At 43.0% G+C, this 12,882-nt stretch overlaps 1 protein-coding gene across 1 annotated transcript in view; it reads right to left on the bottom strand.

Annotated features, from left to right (window-relative positions):
* LOC124176358 overlaps positions 1 to 12,882 on the bottom strand; it is a 149,074-nt gene that overhangs the window by 64,846 nt on the left and 71,346 nt on the right. The gene's annotated exons all lie outside the window — the stretch shown is intronic.

The raw sequence follows: 12,882 nt of genomic DNA, 5'->3' as shown, positions 1-12,882 counted from the left end.
GAAAAAAATGCAATACATTACGTATTCCTGTATTCATTGAGTTTCAATGCCATGAAACATCCATCTTGAAAATGATAAATATGAAGACTTATTGTCACGCCATTATGACATCCGAAGAATTATTGTGGTGACATTTAAGTAAGAAATCTAATGAACTGTTTTCGCGCCATTTAAAGATATATTCGTCTGACAAATTGACAGCATCGCTTTGACGCAAAATTGGTTGCACGTCAGCATTGGATGTAAACGTGAAAAGTATAGACTTGTAATTTTGGAAAAAGCGAGGAAAAAAAGTCTCATCGAGAAGTTAAAAATATCTGTTGGCTTTCGACAAGTTTTGGGGACGAGGGTGAGGAGCGAACCTTAAAGGACTTTGTAAAGTCGGGAATTCTTCCTAGCGCGATAAGTCACTCGAGTCCTTGGTAGGTGATACCCACCCATCCCGGAGTGGATATGTAATGCGCGAAGAAGTCGGCGATGGGGATGAGCGGTGGAGGCATTATAGTTGTTAGAAAAACGAGCGGTGTGAGGCTCAGACCGACACATTAGTCTTCGGTAGCGTTCAACTGTTTGATGGTGCTGCAGCGAGGCAAAAAGATATAGAACAGAGCCGCAAGATAGAAAGAAAATAAGTGAGTGCCTTGAGAAAGATTAGAAAAAAATCTCTGAGGCGAGTGCCAAGATCGAAGAGCAAAGGAAAGCGGCTCCTGCTATACCCCAGGGTTCAGTTCTCTGAGGAAGCGACAAATTGACCGTGGAAAATTAGCCGAGGCGGTTACCGCGCCACCCTGCACTATCACTATTGGAGAATGGATAGCTTCTCCTTTTCGCGTTAGTTAATCACGCACGCATAGACTGTCAAGGTCCCGAAACACCGGGGTGAAAAGCTACCAACAGTGTACGAGACTATCCGAATGACCAGTTCTAACATCCCGGACATACGACAAACATTTCTAACGAACATCATGGTAAGACTAAAATAGACGTCCCTGTGAAGTCGTACAAAGAACAATACGACACGCACGAAAGAACACAGAAAGCTCAAACATTGCAGAGCTGACACAATCAGAGGACAAAGACAGGAAAAAACATTGCGGTAAAAGGTGTATGTGTAATGACTTAACGGAAGCAATGCGACACAAGTCTGTCGCACTCTTTAAACGAGGGCTCAAGAATTGGGTAATGAATAGAGGATGAAACTACTAATGGAACAGAAAACTGAAATAGAAATTACTAACTGCTACTGATCAAACCACGCTAGGAAGGACTGACATTGGAATAAAACTAGGCGAATCGATAGAGCAAAAATGAGAACACTCCACGGACAAGCATGAAAATGCACATCTTGGAAGAACAACGCAATAAAGGAAGAAGGTAAAACTGAGATGATAGCAAAATAGAAAAACAGAATCAGAAAACTCAACACACAGACACACGCGAAACGGAAAATCTCGAACAAATGGATACCATGGATGAAATAAACTAAACCAAACTAAACTAATTCCACTGACGATTAGATTCACACGCATGGAGAAGATGAGATGAGAGGTATGTCGATCGGCATTGATGCGTTTGTTAATGTTTCAGAGTTAGGCGCGTGGCCAGAAGCCTAGCATATATTACCATAAGAACTAATACTGGAAGCGATACAATGCGTGTAAACCATAGAGTAATGAACGAAAACGTCAATGAAACTAGTAGAGTGGGTTGGATGAAAGGAAAACTTAAAAGTTAGATGAAAGAGCGAGAGAGCCGGAAAGCGGTAGACTGAGAGCTATAAGCGAAAGGGCGTGTCCGAGAGTCCCTTCCGTTCCCCATTAGCACCCCGAAAATTTGTTCTGACGAGTAAAACAGGCCTCTTCTTTCTCGTTCTCTTTCGTTGGGGCTTTGGTCTTTTCACCACCGAATCACACACGCATGTATGTATAATCCCAATATTTTTCTGACTTTCGACAGGGTCTCGGGGGGCCAAGGACGACGTGTCGTCGTGTTTGGGCAAGCGTGGAATATAGGTGGATCCAGTATCCTACGTGATTTACTGTCTCCACCGGGCATCATATATGCACAGATTATGCTTTGGACATCAAGGAAAGCCGAAGACGTAGCGGAATCCTACGTGACATATCCGAAGGCGGTATATATTTCCCATAAAGCTCTCTCTGGCAGGTATTGCTGAGAGAATGATCGATGCGGCGGAAATCCAATATAGCAGGTCTCAATTTTCGTCAATGATCAATCGGCTCTCATCGAATCCATGCAACGGTGTAAAAAGTGCAGGATAAAAGTCACGGTGGTAATCCAGCGACTGAACCGAACGTGACAGAGACAATGATTCGTTCCAGAATAGAATTTTGAATTTTGAATAACCGACATCCATAAGCGAGCCCGAAGGATCGTTCTCGTTCTTTATCCTCATCCCCGTGCCATATTATCCTGTTTTATTTTATTCACTTGTTGATTGTGAGCGTTTGACGAGCGAGCGAATGAACGAACAGATGAACGAGCGAACGCTCGGGATCATTCATCGGGCATTATTCTCAAGAGAAGGGAGTCGAGATGCTCCCGGGATGAAAATGATGCAGCAGGTTGTCAACTAACTAGGTATTCTGTGGAGCCTGTTGGCCCCACGAAGATGACCAGAAGAATTTCTACTTCATTCATCTCAAAACCTCCGGCAGAGGATGGCATTCCGAAGATGGGACCGCGACGAAGAGTGACTCACCTCGAAGTGGAAGAGTTCAAATCGAACTCGTTGCCTTTGCCCTCTCAAAACGGGAAAGTCCAAAGTCCGTTAGTTCTCATGATCCTCAACAATCAGAGTATGATGGGTGGGTGGGTACTGGGCTCGGTTTCCTTTAGATTTCTGAGAGCATGCTATATAGAGTTTCCACATTTCTCGAAAGGATCTCTCATCGCTCAGCACGATACATCCTGCTAGACCCTCGCGACTCAACTGGTGCCAAGCTGTCTGGCAACATCGGTGCAAGACGTCCTCAAGGATCTGAAAGGACGTGCCGTAAGCCTGAGTTTAGAACCAAGGTTCACTCGAAATTCCACGCTTCTTGTTGCCGTCCAAAAATTCACCTTCGTAGCTGCGGAAAGGGATACCTTCTCGACAAGGTGATTCTTTCAAAAAACGAACTAGACACGCGAGGAATCCTTCTCGGCATTTCTAGGACCTCTTTTACCTCCCTAACAAGCGGTAGTAAGTGGTGCCAGGCTGTCTGGCCAGTTCATGGGTCCCTCGAGGTTATCCAGAGACCCCGATAATCCGGTCTAACCGAAACTCGATAAGACGGTCTCCAAGTAATTGTAAAGAAAAACTATACCACGAATAAGCTTCCGGATCATACGATCGTCACTGTGTTTAGTAAAGTGAAATTGGTTTCTTCTTTGAAGTTCGTCGATAGGTCGTAATTCAATTACCGTTACACTTTCGCAATCTCTGCATGAAGTATACGAGGTACATAACGTTAGTGAACGTGCATCACGAATTCACCTCATACCGGCCTCATGTGTTAAAGCGAGATGGACGTCATACCCTGCAGGAACCGGTATGAGGTAGAGGTATACCTTGTACTAAAAAGCGTGCGGATGAGCGAGATGGTGAAGCCGGAGACGACGGGTTCCTAGCTCTGTTGACTTTGGCGCGTAGCCGGGTCTCGACTCGACTATAGCGGACGTGAAAGAGGGGGAGGGTGGTGGAAAGGAGGAGATGAAGCGTCGCAGTGCGTAGAGACAGATGGATGGAAATATCGGGCGCTAAAATAATTCGACAAACGACATACAGAGCTTATAGACGTTCCTCCTTATACCTACCAACAGCTCTGTCCCCATTGCAGCAGATCAACCCGCGGCTTAAACGTTCGATCGACCGACCACCATGGCGACGCGGAGGCTAAAGGATACGCGACCACCACCGCAGGAAAAAGGACCCAGAGAGACAGAGAGAGTGCCGGTATTTCGAGCCACCGCATGGTCCGTGTCGCCGTTCTTACACTGCTCTCTGGCTGCGCAGTCAGAAGGAGGCTGCTGGGACCGTGAGTGAAACTTGGTGGAATCTCACTTAAGCTTCGGACAAACCGCGGAACCGGCTATACGGACTTGATGCCGCGGCAAGAGTCGCGGAACGTTCGACGTGACGCGGCTCACACCTCGAGCTCAAAATAGGCCCACCGTATCTCTTCTCCCTTATACATATACAGTATATCTACATGTATAATATGTATGTAGATTTTTTTCATCTTAGGTACTAATGTGAGTGACACGTTTGAATCCATTATTGACCCTTTCATCTTACAAAATTATAAATTTACGGCACAAATTGTGAATTTCTCGATGACTAAAACCAATTGCTAGAGGGTTGGACGCTACAAATTGGGACAGGCTCAATAACTGGTACACTTATCTTATCGTGTACTTTCGGATTGCTGATAGAAAATTAAACTTTGTTATATAACTCAATTCAAAATTTTAACCAAAGTCTCGGTGATGACTGAATTGGCACCTACGAATTTTTCAACTTTTTAACTGACCAGTGGATAATATTTCTATAAGAATTTCATTATTCCGGCAGGTGAAAGAAAACTCAATAAGTCATCTTTTTTTTTATAACTGTACAATTTTACTATACGAATCCAAAAAAAGGTATATTAAAATTTGAATAGAGCTTTTCAAATTTTGAAACCTCTGTGCCGGGCGATGATACCACTTTAAAAATTCATCGCCAAGTTTAACGTGTAAAAAGTAGTTTGCTTTTTTTATGGTGACTAGCACTACTATAAACAAAATTCCGGCAGCACTGTTAAGAAACAAGTGCAACAAGAATAAGTACACATACTTGGACTCCGGCAGCGTGAAGGAGGCAAAGTAGGCCCAAGGGACGTGGGAAAAAAGCGCGTAGTTTCTGTGCGGATCGGTTGAAACAGCAGCAATGATCTGCTGCCTCCCGGTTTCCTGCTCGAACAGGGGCCTCCTCATTCACCTGTCAACTCGTAAAGGTCAGGACTGAGATGGACTGGTGAAAGAGAGCGTAGCGAGTCGGTGAACCAAAGTGAGTTCACACCACCTACCAAAACATCTTTGAAGCCCAGCGTTTGATTCCATTCTTCGGTATGAAATAGCTTAATATAATCCTGTTTGAAGAGTGACCCCAGGGTCCTCAACGAGAGGTTCGGACAGGACGCAACGCGACCCGAACCCATCGACGCGCGGCACGAAACGTGACCAAAATTATTTACTCGTTTATTAAAATCTTAGCCACGCCTCGGCTTCTTACACTGCAGTCTCAGGTAAGAGCTCTGCAGACTGCTGGTGGATCAACTGTGCATGTACGATTTTGTAACCACTTACATTCTGGTGGTTGCAGTGGTCTACAAAGTCCTGTACCCACCGGTACGTAACTCCGGCACGTAGCGGAGATTTGCATACTATGAATCGGAAGCCCTGTTTCAGGTCAAAGTACAACACTGTAGGTTCATCGCACTTAGTCGTGGGCTGGGCGACGGTCTCACGATCCAAAGAACTTTCATCTTGCACGCAAAACTTGATGACTCGATTTTGATTTAAGAGGCAGGTACATCCTGTAGCACATTTCCAGATAGTGTACCTAGATAATGTATGTTCACGTATCACACGAACTTATGGTCATGTGCAAGATTTGTGTAAAACCCGATCACTTGTACGGTGTTGGTACTACAAAGACCAGAAAAACAAGATGTAGTAGATTAGGCTTTGATTAACCGAGATGTTGACAAAATATGAGAAAGGACCCCACCGAATACTTATGGAAATTGGGTCACGGTCGAATTGGCTGGATTTTCAGTATGCGGTATAATACACATCATCTGGATTGGAAAAGTTCTCATGGAGACAAGTCCCAAAAATCAGTAGTATCTCAGTTTCAGGGACTTGTGTCCATGAGAAATGTGCGAATTTGGAGGACATGTAGTATACTACATACTAAAAATCCAGTCAATCCGAACCGGGTGCCAAATCCCATAAGGATCCTGCGGGGTCTTTCGGGCGAATTAGTAAACAATGCAAGCATACCAACATACGAATAGACGTACATCCATATACATATAAATATACATATATCTTATATTAACGTACAAGGCATAGAAGAACACTTGAGCCGAGACACGTGTCTAGGCCGACAATGGTGCCAGTGTGCGTATAACACAGGCCTGTGCCTCCCACAAAAATCTATACACTGCACGTACACCGAGGCAAGCGGCATGGATGTGCGAACGTTGGTGCAGTTGTGTACGAGTACACAGAGTAGTGTAGGAAAGGTAAGGGACCGGAAGCGGATGCTGAGTTATCCTCAAACAAAGAACCCCAACCGAGAATAAGGGGAGTCCAGTATTCACCCCGGTGTTGAAGACAAAGGGCAAAAATTTTTTTCTTCGGCCAAAAGATCTCACCGACTTTTTGACCTGCTTGGTTCGTTTTTTTTTTTTCTTTTTGTTTCTTCTACGGTTGGTTTTTTTTTCTGTGGCGCTGGAAGTACGTCTCCTCCGTGACGGTTGGTTGAACACACGTGACATCACGTTTCTTGCAGATATAAAATACATGAATGATATTTCTCGAAGGAATTTGAATGGAGGTTCAAAAAAACATAAGAATACAGATACGTGACGTGATTGTAAACCTAATTTATATAAAGAAACATTACTAATTGAGTAGGTTTTCACAAAACTGAGCTGTCGGGAAAAGTAGGGAGAAAAAAAAAATTAAAAAAAATATGTGTTTCGGTCGCAACACATCAGCATGTGGAGAAGTGGTTCAAAAGCAATCCCTTACAACATTCACTGCATGACCTTTTAAGAAGATGAGTTCAACCCCAGGGAATATTTCTTTCAAATAAACAATCGATTTGCTGTAAGGTGGGGTGCGTCAGGTTTTGTTGTTAGTTTTTTTTTTTTTTTTTTCAACAAATAGAATCGTATCGTATTCTCAATGGGACAGCAACACGCAGGTTCCTGACTGCTGGATGTTTTACAGTTTTTAAAGAAGTCCAAAGGTCCGATCTCTCTTCTTTTTTTTTCTCTCTTTTCTTTCTTCTCTAGCCTGCTGAAGATTTGACTGACAGTTATGCCGTAGTACAGATCTCTATCAAGTTACACGTACCACCTTATATATAGTGGGTATAAAGAAGTCGTTGTTAGAAGCGAGTTGGTGAGAATTTTTGTTGCATAAAAAGAAAGAAATGAAGAAAGATGGAGGGGGAGAGATAGAGAGAGAGAGAGAGAGAGAGAGAGAGAAATAAATAGTTCATCGTTCATTAATACAGACACCGATCGGAACGTGATTGAAGTGATCATAGACGCGATCGCTAAACTTGTATATACAATTGTATGTAGGTATGTACGTACACCGTGCTGGTGGTATGTTTTGCCTACTTTTATAACAGCAGGTTGTGTTCATTATGTTAAAACACTCGTACAACGGCATGTTGTTATTTTATGGATATACCCGATCGACAATTGAAGGTATTCCACCAACATCGGAAAAAACTTTTTCGTTTACCAAGCTTTTTAACTTTAACAAGACATATACGGTGTATAATACAACCTATATATACCTGCAGCCTGGCTAAGCGATGCGAAAGTTCCTTCTCCAAATATACGCAAGCCTCCGTAAACAAGCCTCCCACTTGTTTTCAATTCTTGCACCAGCTATAATAACTAAATACAGTTATTTGTCACCGGCTGTTATACTGCACGTACAAATTCTCTCACTCAGGTAGAGATATATTGTATCTACATATCTAGTATAATTACTACAATCACCCACAGGGTTCCTCAGTAAATTTAGAAAGAAGGTAATAAATTAGCAATAATAACCAAGCTATTCAATCGAAGAAAGTCATAGCCAATTTTATAACGTCAAGTTAAGAGTAACAATTTAATTTTCACGCACCTATTTTGTACAAACATCTTGACTCCAAAGTTGAAGATTCGGATCATGGAACGTTCTTTACATTCGCGTAAAGAAAAACAATGTTTTTTTTTTTCCAATTCCTCAAAAGTAGCACCTCGTCGTCACTTCGTCGTCAGCGTGATCAACATAGACGGAAAAAATTTCCATCGATATTGAACCAGTTGTTTTTATATATTTTACATGTTTTTTGCACTAGACATTGGTCTGACGCACGAATATAATTTTACGGAAAAATTAGAAAAACATATAGGTATATTGCGAGGTCTGTTTTTCGTTACAGGCAGTATAATTAGTACGGATTACGATAAGAAACCAATGCTGCAGAAGAACGGAATTAACGTCGTTATGCGCAAGCGTATAATAGTGAGAAAGTTCTGTGTACATAGGAATTACTGGTAGTGAGATTATCCATTCGGATTAGCATTAGCGTTAGAATAAGCAGGAAGAAGTCCAGGTTGACCGTAAGGTGCGCGAATTGCGAACTCAACGTTTCTGCAACCGTCTGCAGCTTCTGGAAAACCCGTGTCCGAAGTCGTGGAGCCGTTTAAGGGCTTATCCACCAGCTTACGATCACCTCGTGTCAAAACTCAAAACCTAAAATCCTCGAGCCCTTTCGGCTTACACCCGTCATTGAATATCCCGCACCGATTGTAGTAATTCCAAATTCAGATTCCGGCAACTTCCGACCGATCAACTCCTTGGCTTAACACCCAAGGTTCTTCCCAAACATTATTTCGTCGCCACAATACAACCATTTGGGGGGTACAACTTGGGTGGTCTAAGATCACACCTAGTTTCAAAAATGAAAATACTTGGAAAAATTTGAGCTCCAGGGCTTTAAGGGATTACTTATAGTTTCAAGAACGTCTTAGAATTTTTTCATTTAAATCATAAGTGAAATGGCGGCATGGCGCACATAAGTGGCGAACGACCAGGTTTTCAATCCGGTGGCACAGATTCCTCGGTAAATTTTTATCCGATCGACTTGAAATTTTGACACAATCTGTAAAACTGGTATGTCGATTCGAACTCGTGGCTAGATTTTTCAATCGAGACTAAATGAAAAGTGACACGTTGCCAGGCAGGAGTTCTTTCGATAGTGGATAGATTACGATTAGACTCCGACTGGACGGTACCAGCTATAACTGTTCCTGCAGGCTTGTGTATTTCTCCTTCGAAGCAGAGAATCGACGGAGTCGAATTCAAGATGGCGGTCCGCGTGTGACGGACGGCCGTGACTGGGCACTCTCGTTACACACAAAAAGACTTCTTGAAGGATATATTTTTTCTACATCCCGCCTGGTCCTCCTTACATTCATTATACATCAATCTGCCTGCCTCTCCCAACAGGCACCCAACATCAACTCGCTCGCCAAACTACGCGCACAGCGTATAGTCTGCTTCGACACACTCAACCATATGACGAGGTTCGGGTCCCTGTACCTTCGCTCCTTGATCCACTCACTCATTACACGTATACGTATACTGGGCATCAAAATCTGACAGCAGCAGGGCTACCATCTTCCACCTCCAAGTGAACGCAATATCGTGTAGGTACGATGGTAAAGTTGGCCTTGGATCGAGCACTGATCCCATCGCCTCTGCACCTTCCCTTCAAGCTACGTACTGATCTATTGCTTTCAATACCTGCTCTATGAACTCGTATAATGAGGTAGGTACCGTTAATGCCCATAGTATTCAACCCTGGATGCGGACTATGCGTGCCATCACACCACTTGGACGTGGAGTAGAGCGGTAGTGGTATTACTATTAGTATCGGGCTTTCGTCGGTCCGTTAATTAGGGGCCCCCGCGGGGGTCCCAAGTCGGGGTTGGTGCCACGCTGTCTGGTCGAACGTCATGGCTCGTCGACTCGACTGGCACCTCGAACTTTTGAAAATTCCCCTGAAACGGGAAGACGAAAACGAGAAAGAGAGAGAAAGAGAGAGAGGGTGACGAAGAGGAGGGGGCTGGGCTGCGGTGTAAGAAAGAGAGGAACGACTCCTGTTTTCACAGCCTCCTATATTAGCGACGTACCTTGTGTTTTTCCAACCAGCGGGCCACTTCCTTATTGCCAGAGCTCGGTGTTGAGCTGCCGCATCATGTTGACTCGTACAGGAACGTTATCCATCTACACACTCGAATCTCTCAATAGGGCCGCTTCCCCTCAAGAGACCTCAGCAGCATCTCCCACTACTTTAGTTCAACAAAGCGTAGCTTCAATCTTTCCAAATACTCGCGCAATAAGGCCAGTGACAAGAGTAATAATGTTGGAAGAAGATAGCGTCATAGCAGTATGGACTTTTGGCGGTACTATAACGAGAGTCTCGGTTCAAAGAGCCATAAATGCCCGTTTTGCTCGTTGTTGGGGATATGCTAATTCTTAGAAGTATCCTCCCCTACACCCCGACGACGGTCGCTACTGAGAGAATCGACTTTGCATATCCATTTCATACACATACGTCATACATATATACACATGATTATACGGGAGAAGGGTTCGCCAGGAGAATCGCTCGTCGAATCTCCTCCGATTTTCTCAATTTGGGAAAGCCCAAATCGTGGACACGCTGAGAGTTTTCACCCTATCGCGCCTGCAGAGCTTCGGCGTTTCTGTATTCGGCCATTCTACTTGGCGACCGTCTCCATGGTTACCGTGCCAACTCGTCGTCGCCAGCTCGCCTTTTCCAATTCCCTACAGCGCCGGTGGCTGCCGAGGAATGTACAAGATACGGGATACATAACCTATATGTACATACATACAAAGGAGAGAAGGATAGAAGAAGATGATAGAAGGAGAAGGTTGAAGGAACCCTCTTAATTACTGGGTCGCTGTCAGCGACGAGGAGGCGGAAACTAACCGAAAGGGATGCATCTCGCACATTATAGTTGTGCACGAAGTTGGTAGATAGATACGAAGAAGGGCGGGAAGAAAGGTGTGTGGGGGGGGGGAGGAGGTGGAGGAGGGACGGGAAACGAAAGAAGGTGACGACGCTGCGGCACCACAACGAGAAGAATGAGACAGAGAAGGAGAGTAAAAGCGAGAAAGAGAAAGAGAGGGAGGGAGAGAGAGAGAGAGGACGGAGTATTGATAAAAGAGTCGCTGGCTGCTGGGAAAGAAGTACCGGGTTTCTTTGTTTTTTGTCAAAACACCCGCGGGGCGACGGACCATGGCATCAAACCAAACCAAATTTTATACAGGATAGATAGATAGCGTCTACGTTATACATATACATAGATATATACATACCTAACTACATATTCACCGACGATTTAATGCTATGGATGTATGTATAACGAAACGACGACGAAATATACAGACCTATTATACATTGGTTCTATCTGTTATACCGGTAGACATTTCATACTGTTCCATTACGGTTTTAAACTTTTGAGAAACGGCTGACTTGTTTTGGCGTTAGCAGGTAACTCGGAAACTAAATCGGAAGTATTGACTATTTGTATGAAACAAATTGTAACTATAAAAAATATTGAATTTCAAGGGAAAAATGCCGCCTCTCTATACAGGTTATATAATTGTTCGAAAGAGTAACTATCAGTACTGACTTCTTGTTACTCGATGCTTGACAGAACCATTGACCCAATTTCAATTCAGGTTAGTTTGAAACATCGAAAACTACCGTAAATTATTATCTTTTTTTCAACTTTTTTTTTTTTTACATCCTTACAGCTCATGCATTATTGACACAAATATAATGATGCAATGATCATAATGTGTAATGATAAAATGAGGGGGTACACGATGCCCAGCACTGTTGACAATGATTGTGAATTTACAAACAAATTTACTGTATGAAATAGTTGTCGAATTACAAAATCAGGTAGTAAATTTGATAATTCGTTGTATCGACGTAAATTAGTATGTATTTTCCTTAAATTTACGATAAAAATGTTTGATTTTACTAAAATTTATATGAAACCCCCCCCCCCCCCCCCAAAAAAAAGTGATTCGAATTTACTAAATTACGTAGCAAATTTATTATATTTTTAAATTGAATAAACGATAAAACGGAATATTAAACGTCCCGTATCCGAATATAACATTCAATAAAGTGTAGCAAGTTCCATGCATGCAGAAATTTTTAACAGCGAGCGTTAAATTCCGCGTAATATGAGGCTGCAACTCTATAACTAGGGGTCGATTAAAATTAGCAAGGATTTCCCGCTAAATGGCTGCTTACGCACGTCCGTCTTCACGCTTTTGACGATCATCATCATCCATCGCACGGCACTGTCGGATCCGCAACGTTTGCCATTTGACGTTCGGCAACGGTTTACGTATATCTGTTGTCGCGTCGCCTTTGATGTCACAATCGGCGGTACCAAACCGGTTTCCTGCACTTCTAAAACTTTTACGGCCAATTTTAGAATACCGACGCACTGATACAAACGTTCCCGTTTTCTTTTTTTCTTCGCCTCACACTTTTGCACATATCACATGCACGGGAAAGAAAAATATTGTCGATTTTGAATTGAAAGTTTCAGATTTTTATCACGCAATGAAAGTATGTCAAAGTCAACACCTCGTGCAGTCGATTTCGGAAAGGCGTTACGAGTCAGACATGTATGAGACACCTTTTTTGAATCGGTTATTCGAGATTCATTTTCAATTTTTGAAATATCGATGGCATTTTTTTTTGTCGAATTGGACTTCTAAGATGTCAATGGAAGGTTGTGGGGACTAGAAAAGAGGAATTCGGTAGTCTCGGGTCTAAAAACGAGTACGATGTCAAAATTTCGAAATTTCAAACATCGGATCCAATATGACTGACTGAAACTATAAAAATTGATCCGATTCGCTTGAAATTTGTTACCCGGGGGTTTTCAGGGTCGCTAAAAACGAATCCGACGTCAGAATTTCAAAATTCAAGACGAAGGATCCAATATGGTGGACTGAAACTATAAAAATTGATCC

The sequence above is a fragment of the Neodiprion fabricii genome, chromosome 2, assembly GCF_021155785.1.
Source record: "Neodiprion fabricii isolate iyNeoFabr1 chromosome 2, iyNeoFabr1.1, whole genome shotgun sequence".
NCBI lineage: Eukaryota > Metazoa > Arthropoda > Insecta > Hymenoptera > Diprionidae > Neodiprion > Neodiprion fabricii.
This window is presented reverse-complemented; position numbering and strand designations above follow the sequence as displayed.